Consider the following 12,890-nt stretch of genomic DNA (forward strand, 5'->3'; position numbering starts at 1 on the left):
CAATCATAAGATAGGAAAAATCATAGTTTCTTTATCATAGAACTATGATAATTAAAAGAGTTGCATTATACAAAGCACTTAATCTGGCACATAGCAAATGCACAGTAAATCAGTTGTCGTGTGTTATTCTTATTGTTGTTATTCCAACCAGAGGAAAGAACTTACATACATGGATCTAGAGATGAAGAGAAATACAGTAAAATAGAGACATTAAAGAAATGCAAATTCCAAAAAAGCAGTTTTGGAATTAGTTGCAATATTTAGTAGGCTGCATAATTTGATCCAATAGGCACCAACCTTATCCACAGGTAACAGATTAGGAATTACCTGTTGTCATAACAACAATACTATGCTGCCAACCTAGAATCTATGCACTCTGGTCAAAAATCTCTCAGCAATATCCATTCTCAGCCAATTGATGAAACACTGAGTGGTACCATTCTCCCTGAATGGTAGTTCCATCCTCCAGAATTGTAGCTCCAGTTTTGGCAGAATAGCTACCCCAATTTTTTGATAATAAAATTTAGTGGCTATATGTCTTTGCACTATAAAAATATTTGTATTAAATATAGACATGATAAAGTAAATAAAATCTACCAACTAATACTTTTGTGTTAAGTTTGGGAATAAGGTTCTAATCATGGAGCAATATAAAAAGGTTTAATGTCTAACAGCATATGGCATATCAGTGAATATGACAGATTAGCCTTGGAAATTCAATTTAATGGTGTATTGAGTAATAGATTTTAGACTTCTACCTTTAAGTGGAAAGATTTAGAGAATTTAATCAAGTTTAAAAGTATTGGAATGGTTAAGAGAACATGTGATTCGTTACTTAATTTATTAGATTTACTGGAGTTGTTAAGGTTTGGCTGTAGGTCAGACATTTGAAAAGCTTAAAAAGAAAACTGAATTTATTAAATTTATAAATGGAGTTTAAATACTTAGGGGAATTTTATTAACCAAGTTGTAAAGGGAGTTGCTTGGGAGTTCAATGTGTTCAACTTAAATTGACCAAACCTTATTCAAAATCTCCCTTGAAAGCAATTGCTAAAATTTACTAGATTCATAAATCAAGTAATAAAATATGTAAGGTGAACTTAAGGGCTTGAAAAATGCTGGAGGTTTTTTTTAATGTACCTTTAATAAGTGAATACCTTCAATAAGTGTGTATTAAATTAAAACCATGGATAATAGCATAGATTTTTTTTTTCTCCACACAAAATCAACCCTCGCAACTGACATGGAGATTCCATCTAAGAATTATAAATACTTTTAAACTCTGTACAAGTGAAACAAAAGCAACAAGACTGAAAATTACGTTCTAAAGCTGGAAAAAAATGACTCGAGTGTGCAGACCAAATGGGCTTACTTTGGTCTAAGTAAAATTAAGAATTAAGATTACATGCTAGGGGGAAAAAAGTGAATTACAATGATAAAGGGAAAAAATCAAAACAGACTTCAGACAGAAAAAGAGGTTGTGATTCACAAAGGAAAAATAAATCAGGCTAGTCTCAGACTTCTCTTTATAGTAAAGACTAGAGGACAACAGATCAACAGCTACAGGGTTTGAAAGGAAGAGATTACTATCTAAATATTTTATACTTCACAATTTGTTATTCATGTACGAATCGAAGATAAAGACATTCTCACATATGTAATGAATCTAAAAATATACTTGAAAATACATTCCCATGAACAAAGATGAATTTTAAAAAGGAGCTAAGAAATCAAGCAGTCACGTCTAAGAGGATGGAGATGAGCATCAGCATGAGTTAAAAGGCAAGCTAAAACCATTGCAAGTATTTCTTTCAGGCCAAATGCATTAAGTCCAGCCATTTAATTTCTTCCCTCCCATTTTCCCCATGAATAGAAGAGGAATCTTTTAGCAGTATGCCCTGGAAGGGAAGGAGAGGATCCATGTGGCAAAACACTAAAAACTTTCTCATTACTGAAGATAAAGCCAGATTAAGAGATGACTTAGATGCGTTCCATTTACATGGCCCCTTCCTAAGAAAGAGCATTAAATCCAGGATGAAATGAAGGGAGTCTTGGCTCCACCTTCTTGATATTTCTAACCTGGAAGCTTGGGCTAGATTTAGGGCAACGAGACATCACTTGTACTCTGTTTCACCCCTGATGATTATCACTGACATTGGAAAGAAGGTGGTCCTAGGTTCCACTGGGCAACCACTTAAAGCAAAAAGCTGGCATGATATTGGGAATATTCTGGGCTGTGTTGCTGAAGGAGACCAGATACTAAATGCAAGTACCAAGCCACAGCTTGATCCAGACATGGTGCATACAGAAAACTGGTCTGTGGTTAAGAGGTTTCACCAAACCCAGAAGAAAAAAAAAACTTCCACTGCCATTTATTTATTCATCCATTCAATAAATATTTACTTGAGTGTCAACAAGGGAGTTAATGAAATAGGCATGATCTTTGTGCTCTGTCTATGGAAGACATGAGATGAATAAATAGATAAAGGCCATAATATGCCCAATCGTAGGTGAAGTATGTGGAGATAGCAGACTGTCCACAGGGGCATCCAGCTCAGGCTTATGCATCTGGGAAAGATTTGTTAAAGGAAATTGTTATTTGTATGTGAAAAACAAGTTGTAGTGAGAGAAAGATTTGCAGTTAGAGCAAGTGGGTAAGTACATAATAGAAGACTTCAAGCAAAGAGAGCAGTAAGTGTTAAGGCCAAGAGCCAAGAGGACAGAACCTGAAACAGAGGCAGCATGGGGCTAGGTCATAGAGAATTTTGTGAGTCATGTTTAAAACTTTGAACTTTACCCCATGAACAATGTAAGAGTGCTAATGGGTTTCAAACAGTGGAATATGATTCAATTTTAATTTTGAAAGATGATTCCACAAAGAATAAATTGGGGTTGGAGGCCATAAGACAAATGGCAGAGTGATGGGTTAAGGCAGCTGTAACAATGCAGGGAATGCATGATCATGCCTGAACCATCTGATGGTAGTCAGGGAAAATATATCAGATTTGAGAGGTATCAAAAAAACTGAAATAACAGAACTTGATAATTAGTTTTATATTAGTTATTTATTGCTGCATGGCAAATTACCACTAACTTGGCACAAATACATTTTCTATCTCACAGTTTCTGTTGGTCAGGAGTCTGGGCATGGCTTATCTGGGTCCTCTGCTTCATGGTTTCACCCAAGACTGCAATCAAAGGGATGGCCAGGGCTGAGGTCTCATCTGAAGGCACAACTGGAGAAATATCTGCTTCAAAGTTCAAGTGGTTTTTAACAGGATTCAGTTCCCTGCAGTAGTTAGATTGAGGGCTTCAGTTCCTTGCTATATGGTCCTCTGCAACATGGCAGCTGGCTTTAGCAAAGTCAGCCAAGTATATAGTCTAGTAACCAGGCAGAAGTCATAATCTTATGTAACCTAATCATGCAAGTGATATGCCCATGCCATCTATTGGTGACAAGCAAGTTGCTAGGTTGGCCTACACTCAAGGGGAAGGGATTCCACAAGGGCAGGAATACCAGAAGGCAGGAATCATTGAGGGCCATCTTTGAGTCTGCATGGCTATGTGGGTTAGGATGAATAAAAAGGTGGCTGGCCATATTATTGGGAACACTGAAACAGGGATTAGTTTTTACCGGAAAGTAATGAGTTTTGAAGATATTGAGTTTGGGGGTCTAGGAGTACATCCATGTAGAGTTGAGGAATGCTTGCTGGAATACAGGGTTCTAACACTTAGGATAGTCACCCGGGCTACGGTAGGAATCATAAGTCCCTCAATTGTAAAGTGCTTACTGAAGCTTTGACACTAGATGAGATGACCCACGGAGGGCAAGTAGATAAACAAAACCCTAAAGTATGTGTAATGCAGCCCAATTAAACACTTTGGAAGAAAGTGTTTTAAGAAAAGACTTACTGAATATGAATCTCCAGAGATGAGGTCTGGTCATTTGTATTTTTTTAAGCACCACAGTTGATTCTGATGTGCAGTCAAGCTTGAAAACTGCTGAAATGTACTCATTAAAAAAGAAAAAAAGATTAAACATATGTACACATAAGCTTCTATGGTGGTTATCTCCAGTAGGTAGGATTACAGGTAATCTTTATTTTCTCCTTCTCTTTGCTTGCTTGTACCTTCCACCTTAAATGTATTTCTTTTTTTTTTTTTTTTTTTTTTTTGAGACAGAGTCTCACTCTGTTGGTTCACACCATTCTCCTGCCTCAGCCTCCTGAGTAGCTGGGACTATAGGCACCTGCCACCACATCTGGCTAATTTTTTGTATTTTTAGTAGAGACGGGGTTTCATCATGTTAGCCAGGATGGTCTCAATCTTCTGACCTCATGATCCACCCGCCTCAGCCTCCCAAAGTGCTAGGATTACAAGCGTGAGCCACTGCACCTGGCTGTATTTCTTTTACAAAAAGGAAATCAACTTGTTATTTTTAAAAATACTTCTAGCACAAATAAGCATTTGGAAAACTCAGAATATACCCATTTTTCACCTGTACTAAGATTTTCATCTTAGTGATGATATGGTTTGGGTCTGTGTCTCTGCTCAAATCTCACGTCAAATTGTTACCCCAGTGTTGGCGTTGGTGCCTGGTGGGAAGTGACTGGATCATGGGGATGGAATTCCCCTTTGGTGTTGTTCTCATGATAGTGAGTGAGTTATCATGAGATCTGGTTGTTTAAAATGTGTAGCACCTCCCCCATCTCTCTCTTCCTCCTGCTCTGGCCCTGTAAGATGTGCCTGCTTCCCCTTCACCTTCTTCCATGATGGAAAGTCTCCTGAGGTCTCCCCAGCAATGTTTCCTATACAGCCTGCAGAACTGTGAGCCAATTAAACTTCTTTTCTTTAGAAATTACCCAGTCAAAGGTATTTCTTCATAGCAGTGTGAGAATGAACTAATACATGATAACACTCAAAGCTCATAATGCTATCACTGAGGTAGGAACTATTACACAGTATGGATTGGAACATAAATTAGTACACTCTTCCTAGAAGGCAATTTGGCAGTGGGCCTCAAGACCTGTAATATTATTTATACTCTTGGGTTTAATTATACTTCCAGGAATTTATCCTAAGCACATAATCAGAGATACAGACATAGATTAATATGCAAGGAATTCACAGTCCTATTATTGATGACAGTGAAAAATTAGAATGAGCTGTTACATAATCAGACATGTTGAAATAAATGGTTCATAAGCATGCCATCCTAACATCCTTTGACCTCATCCACGTATATATAAATGTGTCATGTTCTTATAATACTATGTATATTTACTAGATACTGTAATACTATATACTATAATATATACTTTAAGACTATACATGTTATATATAGTCATATATTGCTTAATGATACAGATTCAAATGTGTTGTTAGACAATTTTGTCACTGTGTGAACATCATAGAGTGTGCTTACACAATAGGCTATACGGCATAGCCTATTGCTTCTAGGCTACAAATCTGTCAGCAATACTGTAGGCAACTGTAACACTATGGTAAGTATCTAAACATATCCAAACATAAAAAGGGTATAGTAAAACACAACATAATATAAAAGATAAAAAATGGTAAACCTGCATAGGGCACTTACCATAAATTGAGCTTGCAGGACTGGCAGTTGCCCTGGGTGAATAAGCGGTGAGTTTATAAACACTGTACACTTAGGCTGCACTAAATTTATTTTTTAAAATTCTTTCTTCAGTAATACATTAATCTTAGCTTACTGTAACTTTTACTTTATAAACTTTTTAATTTTTAACTTTGTGACTCATAATAACACTAAGCTTAAAATAAGCACATTGTACAGCTGTACAAAAATATTTTCTTTCTTTTCTATAAGGTTTTTGCTATTTGAAATTTTTTATAACTTTTTCAACTTTTTTATTAAAAACTAAGACACAAACACACCTATTAGCTTAAGCCTACACAGAGGATCATCAATATCATCATCTTCCACCTCTACATCTTATCCCACTGGAAGATCTTTAGGGGCAATAAATCACATGGAGCTGTTATCTCCTATGACAACAATGCCTTCCTCTGGAATACCTCTTGAAGGACCTGCCTGAAACTGCTTTACAGTTAACTTTCCCTTTTTATAAGTAGAAGGAGTACACTCTAAAATAATGATAAAAACTGTAGCATAGTAAATATGTAAACTAGTAACAATTATTTATTATCATTACCAAGTATCATGCACTATACACAATAGTGTGTCCTCTACTTTTACACAACTGGCAGTGCCATATGTTGGTTTACACCAGCATCATCATAAGCACATGAGTAATGGGCTGTGCTATGACATTTCAATGGCTACTATGCAACTAGACAATAGAAATTTTTTAACTCATGATATAGTTTGGATATTTGTACCCACCCAAATCTCATGTTGAAATGTAATCCCCAATGGTGGAGGTGGTGTCTGGTGGGAGGTGATTGGGTCATGGGGGCAGGTTTCTCATGGGCTGGTGCTATCCTCGTGATAGTAAGTGAGTTCTCAATACATCTGGTTGTTCATAAGTTATCAAGAGATCTGGTTGTTCCTAAGTCTCTCCTGCTTTCACCATGTGATATATCTGCTCCTGCTTCACCTTCCACCATGATAAAAAGCTCCCTGAGGCTTCCGCAGAAGCCAAGCAGATGCAGTTGCCATGCTTGTACGGCCTGCAGAACCATCAAACCTCTTTTCTTTATCAGTTACCCAGTCTCAGGTATTTCTTTATAGCAATGCAAGAACAGCCTAATACAGCTCCATTATAATCTTATGGGACCACTATGGTATACGCAGTCTGTCACTGACTAAAATATGATGCAGCAACACGAATGTACTAACACATATTTACCATAATACTAAGCTATAAGGTCTCACTGGCTTGATTATCAGTAAGACGAGACTTCGCAGGAATGCCTCCCCTAGTGATCCTCTCTTTGATTCTGGGTGGAGGCAAGGGGAGGGTGAAGAGGAAGGTGGTCATAGAACCGAGCTACCCAGCCCCTCTTCTCTTCACCTAGCTTTCCTGATCCCCACAGCGCCTCTCCCTTGACTGCCATCGTCTCTGCTGGTCTCCTCAGGAGGGCCACCACCTGGTGTTCATCTCTGGCCAAGAAAATAGGTCCTTTCACTTCCTATAAAAAGCTGCCTTCAGGGCTTTCCCACAGCAGAGTTCATGAGTCCTCAGAGACATGATTCTTTCCTAGATTCAAGAACACACGGCTCTCCAGAGGCTTGGATTAGGTACAAGGTATTGTATCCAGAACCACCACTCTCTCAGAGCGATCATCCTAGTCAGTGCGCTTTGGCCAACCTCCAGATGTCTGCCTGATGTGATTTCACTCCGAGTCCCTCATGTGCTTCCCTCAGTGTGGTTCCCTCAAGGAATCCCAGTCCCTTCCACAACATAACTTCATGGATGGACCTGCATCTGGTTCCTCCCAGAAGCAACTCAAGGATGTGACTGAGAATCCTTTTCAATGTCTCCAATTGTCCATGACAATTTAGAAGTCCTCTCCCACATTTGACACTGATGGAAGCTGATCTTCTCAGAGAATGCAAAGAACCTCCACCAACAAAACTCTCTTTCTCCCCAAGCCAGCCACATCATCCCACACTGCTTTGTTTTTTACATTTTTAATTGTTTATTTTTTTAACTGACAAATACAAATTGCATATATGTATGGTATACAACATGATATTGTGAAATATGTATACATTGTGGAATGGCCAAGTCAAGTTAATTAACACATGTATTATCTCACATGCTTATTTCCCACTACTATTTAAATTAGATCTTCAATGCTGTGTTTTTCTATTTTGTATGTAATATACCATTCTCACAAATATGCATACATCTCTAAGTAATCAAATAGATTTTTAAAGTGTAAATAGCTTCTTTTGGATATATAACAACCCCAACTTTTATTATACTGTACTCCATTAAGAACAAAGAACCAAGAAAATACTTAATTACCTATTTAAGAAATACTATTTTTTACTTACAATGTAGATACTGCAAGGGTCACTAAAATGAGTGAAAGTTTGGTCCCTGCTCTCAAGAACAGGAGAAAGAGGTGAACAAAAATAATTGTGACACAAAACAATATAAATTAAGTGTGACAACAGTGATAGGAATAATGAAATATGATTATTCACTGAGGGAAAAATGAATTTCAAAAGAATAATTTTAAGAAGCGTTGTAGAGGCCGGGCGCGGTGGCTCAAGCCTGTAATCCCAGCACTTTGGGAGGCCGAGACGGGCGGATCACGAGGTCGGGAGATCGAGACCATCCTGGCTAACATGGTGAAACCCCGTCTCTACTAAAAAATACAAAAAAAAAAAACTAGCCGGGCGAGGTGGCGGGCGCCTGTAGTCCCAGCTACTCGGGAGGCTGAGGCAGGAGAATGGCGGGAACCCGGGAGGCGGAGCTTGCAGTGAGCTGAGATCCGGCCACTGCACTCCAGCCTGGGTGACAGAGCGAGACTCCGTCTCAAAAAAAAAAAAAAAAAAAAAAAGAAGTGTTGTAGAGGCAGTGATAAAATAAGAATAAATATTAACATTTCAAGAGTAGCCTGCCGGGTTTTAACTTGTTGCTTTTTTAAAAAGCAATCTAAAAATTAATGTATTATAGTTTGTAAAAATTTAGTTTTGGGTTTTATTTGTTGGAATTCTTGGTTGCAGATCTTAGAAATCCAACTCAAACTTTTTGGCTTGGGGAAAAAAAGGAGTTTATTGATTTGGGGGAGAAGAATACTGGAGACATCTCAGAAAGGGTTACAGACAGAGTCGTATTATGACTGGTTTTTATCAAATAACCATCCCTGAACCAATCAAATAAAGCTGTGAGCATGGACATGTTTTATAAAAATGGGAGCTCCCAGGAACTCACAATGTTGAAATAAAGGAAGTATAGTTTGCAAAAGGAGAAAGGGAATATGGAACGAATAAAGCCATAAAGTTATGCATATTTAATTGCATAAAATTTTAGTCCTTTATACTGCAAGAAAGACCCCTCCCTGAAGATTATTCAATATCACATAAATATAGTTTGGCAGCCATCTCTCTCTTTCTGTTTGAGGCTTATATACATTATAAAAAGCAACAGAACAACGTGTTCTATGAGCCAGGTGGGGAAGGACAGACACCTCTAGGCATTCCTGATAATCTTCATACCAGAAGTACAGAGAAATTCCAGGTACAAATTTCTCAGGAATCACCAGAAACATAGGCTTTGGTGTGATCTATTTCACGTAACAACATTTAAAACAAAGAGATACATCTTATTAAATTGCTCCAGTTCTATAACCAGGGCATGAAAAATGCGAGTTTTACACTGGTCTCTTCTCTGGATATCTGAATAAGTTAAACAAAACTTTATTTAATATCCATTTTACCAGGTTAAATGTAAAGACAACTGCCCCAGCTCCTAGCATTTCATTGTTCCCAGGCTATGACCTCATAGAGGGAGAAACACTGATTGTCAGGGGTTTTCAGACTCCTACAAAACTCTATGCCTATTTAAATTCACTTTTATAGAGTAAACAGAGCCATTAAAATGTATACATATTAGAGAACAGCAGGCTTTGCTCTGATAAATATCAGCACATTGCAGAGGAATATTCATGGTCCTCACTAGCACTCTCCTGAGATTTCCTGAAATAATGGAAAGTCCTGGGGCCCAGCACACAGCACTGCAAACAACTCTCAGATTGTTCTCTGAGCCCTCCAAGTAGACCTGCCAGGTTTAGCAAATAAATGGACGAGACATCCAGTTAAATTTGAATTTCAGATAAACAACAAATAATTTTTTAGGAGAAGTATGTCCCATGCAATACTTGAGATACACTTTACTAAAACTTAATTGTTACCTGAAATTCAACTTTAGCTGAACCTCCTGTATTTCATCTGGCAACTCGATCACCCAAAGTCTTTTTGATATTGCCTTTCATTATTTTTCCCAAAAGTTTGCAGTTTAAACAGCTTCTCAGAATTAATCTTTACCATGTTTTTTGTTTTTTGTTAGTTTGTTTGTTTGTTTTGTCAATCCAATAAGCTTTTAACTTCTTCCATTTTCTGGTCATGAGACTGAATCCAGAGAAGATCCAAAAGATAATAATAAAAAGAGGGAAAACAGGAAATAAATAATTAAAATTATTTTTGCTTTTAAATAATTTCTTCCCACCCCCTATGTCACTATACCCCCAAAATAAAGTATTAACAGTGCTGCCAATGATTCCTTAGGTTAAGCCTATCCTAGATTCTTTCCCTTTTTACTTCCTAAAATCTCTTATAAGATATGCTGGTAACCCCAATATGTCCTTGCCAGGATACATGAGGGCCAATGCAGAGAAATGCTACTGCCATGGCATTTTCCTGTCCATAGATCACAAGCATGTGCACATCCTTGCAATAGGCTTGCCCCAAGGGAAGGAAGAGGTCATATATCACCTCTCAACATCTAGAATTTATATTTAAACCTACCCTTGCAATGTCAGGTCTGGGAGGTCCTTGTATTAAACACAAATCACAGAATACTTGAAGAAAGAACACGAAAACCATAACTCTTCCTTCAACTCAATGCCTCTACTGTCACTTCTGCTTGAAAATTTTTACTAGTTTCTAGTCGGAGGCAGGAAGTATGTGAAGCAGTAAGAGGGCTGCATATACTCAAGGAATTAATATAATTCTAGACAGGGGAACAAAGGCATTTCACCAGTGACCTTAGCAAATCATTTAAAAACAACCCCCCTCATTACATGTTAGGTGGCCACCAATCCAGTTGCTGGGGCCCCAACAGAGGACTCTTAAGGCTGATAAATGAAGAGAGTCGATCAGGCATTTATCCTGCCCTTCATGTACTTTATGGTGAAACTTTCTGTGTTTTATGATAATCAAATCGTTGATGAGGGAAATTCTTCTTTATGGAAAAATTTCCACTAACAAATGCAGGAGTGATAGAACTAGAAAAATCACCTTTTGCAAGCCCCTAAATGAAATAATGGATCTAGGCAGCAATCATCAAAGGAATGGAAAGTTGATAATGGAGGGATGAGGCTGACACGCCTGAACCCACTCATTGATCTTAGCATCACTTAAAATGGGACAACCAGACCTTTTGGCCTCATGACGTGAAGGAACGAGAGCTGCAAAGCACGGCTCAGAAAAGAGGCTTGCCTAAAAAATTGAACTTGAGTCTAATTGAACCTCTAGATCATTATATCATCCTTTCTACTTGTGTGTATGTTTGAAATTTTTCATGTAAAAAAACAACCCGGTTTTTAAAAAATGTATTCAGAATGTTCTTGAACTCTTTGTTTCAACTCTTGTTTTATGTCTTTCTAACATGCGTTACTAGATCCCATTCCAGCCTATGTACTTTCATCATCCTGAACACAACTGTGTCTTTCTTTGATGACCGAGCTCATCATTTCAAGCTTATTATAAGAAACTTCAAGTAGGAGTCTCCATAGCTACTGATTTAAACCATGTAAAGTAGATAGAACTGACTCTACACTAATCCCAGAATATTAATTTATTGATCATAAATAATTTTCAGGACGCTTCATGTATACCATACTACCACCATCTATGTTCTTGATATTTGACCATCTTCTGATAAAATTTTACAAAATCTTCAAAACTACAAGGAGTCGTGGTGGAAACTGGGACTACTAAAACATCCTGCTTAATTGGGTTCTGCTTAGGGAGGGTTTACCTTTTATACAAAAGAACCTAGAGCAGAGGATGGGGAAGTTTGGTTAGTTGCCAGAATCTTGGCTGAAATAGGATCAGTTGCCAGAATGCAATAAAACCAATAAGGTTAATTTGAGGCATTATGAAGATAACAAGTGTAATGAGAATGAACGAAACTTTACTCACACACAAATAGAGAGGAAGGAGAGGTGAGTCAGGTTCTAAAAGAAACATGTTCTTTTTTATGCAGTACTTGCTGAAAACCCTCAGCCATCAGAGTGGGGGGTTGGCCTTCTGATAGTACCCGAATTACTCCTTTTCCTCTCTCTTCACCATCTTATTCTTATTCCCCTCTGGTCCACGGTGGAGTAGCTGCATTTCTCATCAGTGCCTTTTTGTTATGCCTGTCTTAATGTACTTCAGAGTTCACTTTCTCCACCTTAATTATCAATCATATTGCTGAGGGCGCTTTGTTTTCTTCCAATATCCTCTGTAACATGCTGGCTTCCTACCTTCTGTGCTAAGTCCCAAAATACATTGTTTATCTCTCAGTTCATGATGTTTGGGGACTTCCTGCCTGCCTATTCTCTGAGCTCTCGGTGAGCTGTTCTGTATTTTCTGTCTGCCTGTGACAAAGGAAAGAGAAGGTTTTGGTTGGTTGGTTGCTGTTTGTTTTTATTTTATATTTGTAGGAAGGTTAACTTCCTGGTTGGAGTCCTTGCTGAAAGCTGACTTTTTTCTGCCTTCGTTTGTTTCTGATCCAAGGACATTGGTCTTGGATCAGAAATACACTCACTCTCCCCTCCGGCTGTCTCTGAGGGGGGTGTATGCTTCTTATCATGCCAGGCCCAGTACCAAATAGGTTCCAATAGCAAACTTCCTGAGGTTGGTTTTGCCTTTTCAAATTCCACAGACAAATTGCTGAAGCTTTGCTTATTGGTAGAAGTAGAGATCAAGGCTCTAAGAAAGAAAAGGAAATTCTACAAAACTCAGAATGGAGTTTAATAGAAAAAAATTCCCTGTCTCTGTGACTCTTGCCCTTTTCCGATAAGAGTGAAATGAAGATCTCTTGCCTCTTTCTTCTTTAAATACTCCTTTTCTCCCCTCATCCAACCCCATTTCCTAGACACAATAAAACTTGAAGATTAAGCCCACCAAGCGTCTGCTACTCCGGAAGCACGATAAGTAGAAGTCT

At 38.0% G+C, this 12,890-nt stretch overlaps 1 long non-coding RNA gene across 2 annotated transcripts in view; it reads left to right on the forward strand.

The window, feature by feature from the left end:
• Positions 1 to 12,890, forward strand: part of LOC105483657 (uncharacterized) — a 63,112-nt gene that overhangs the window by 33,990 nt on the left and 16,232 nt on the right. The window lies entirely within an intron of this gene.

The sequence above is a fragment of the Macaca nemestrina genome, chromosome 10, assembly GCF_043159975.1.
Source record: "Macaca nemestrina isolate mMacNem1 chromosome 10, mMacNem.hap1, whole genome shotgun sequence".
NCBI lineage: Eukaryota > Metazoa > Chordata > Mammalia > Primates > Cercopithecidae > Macaca > Macaca nemestrina.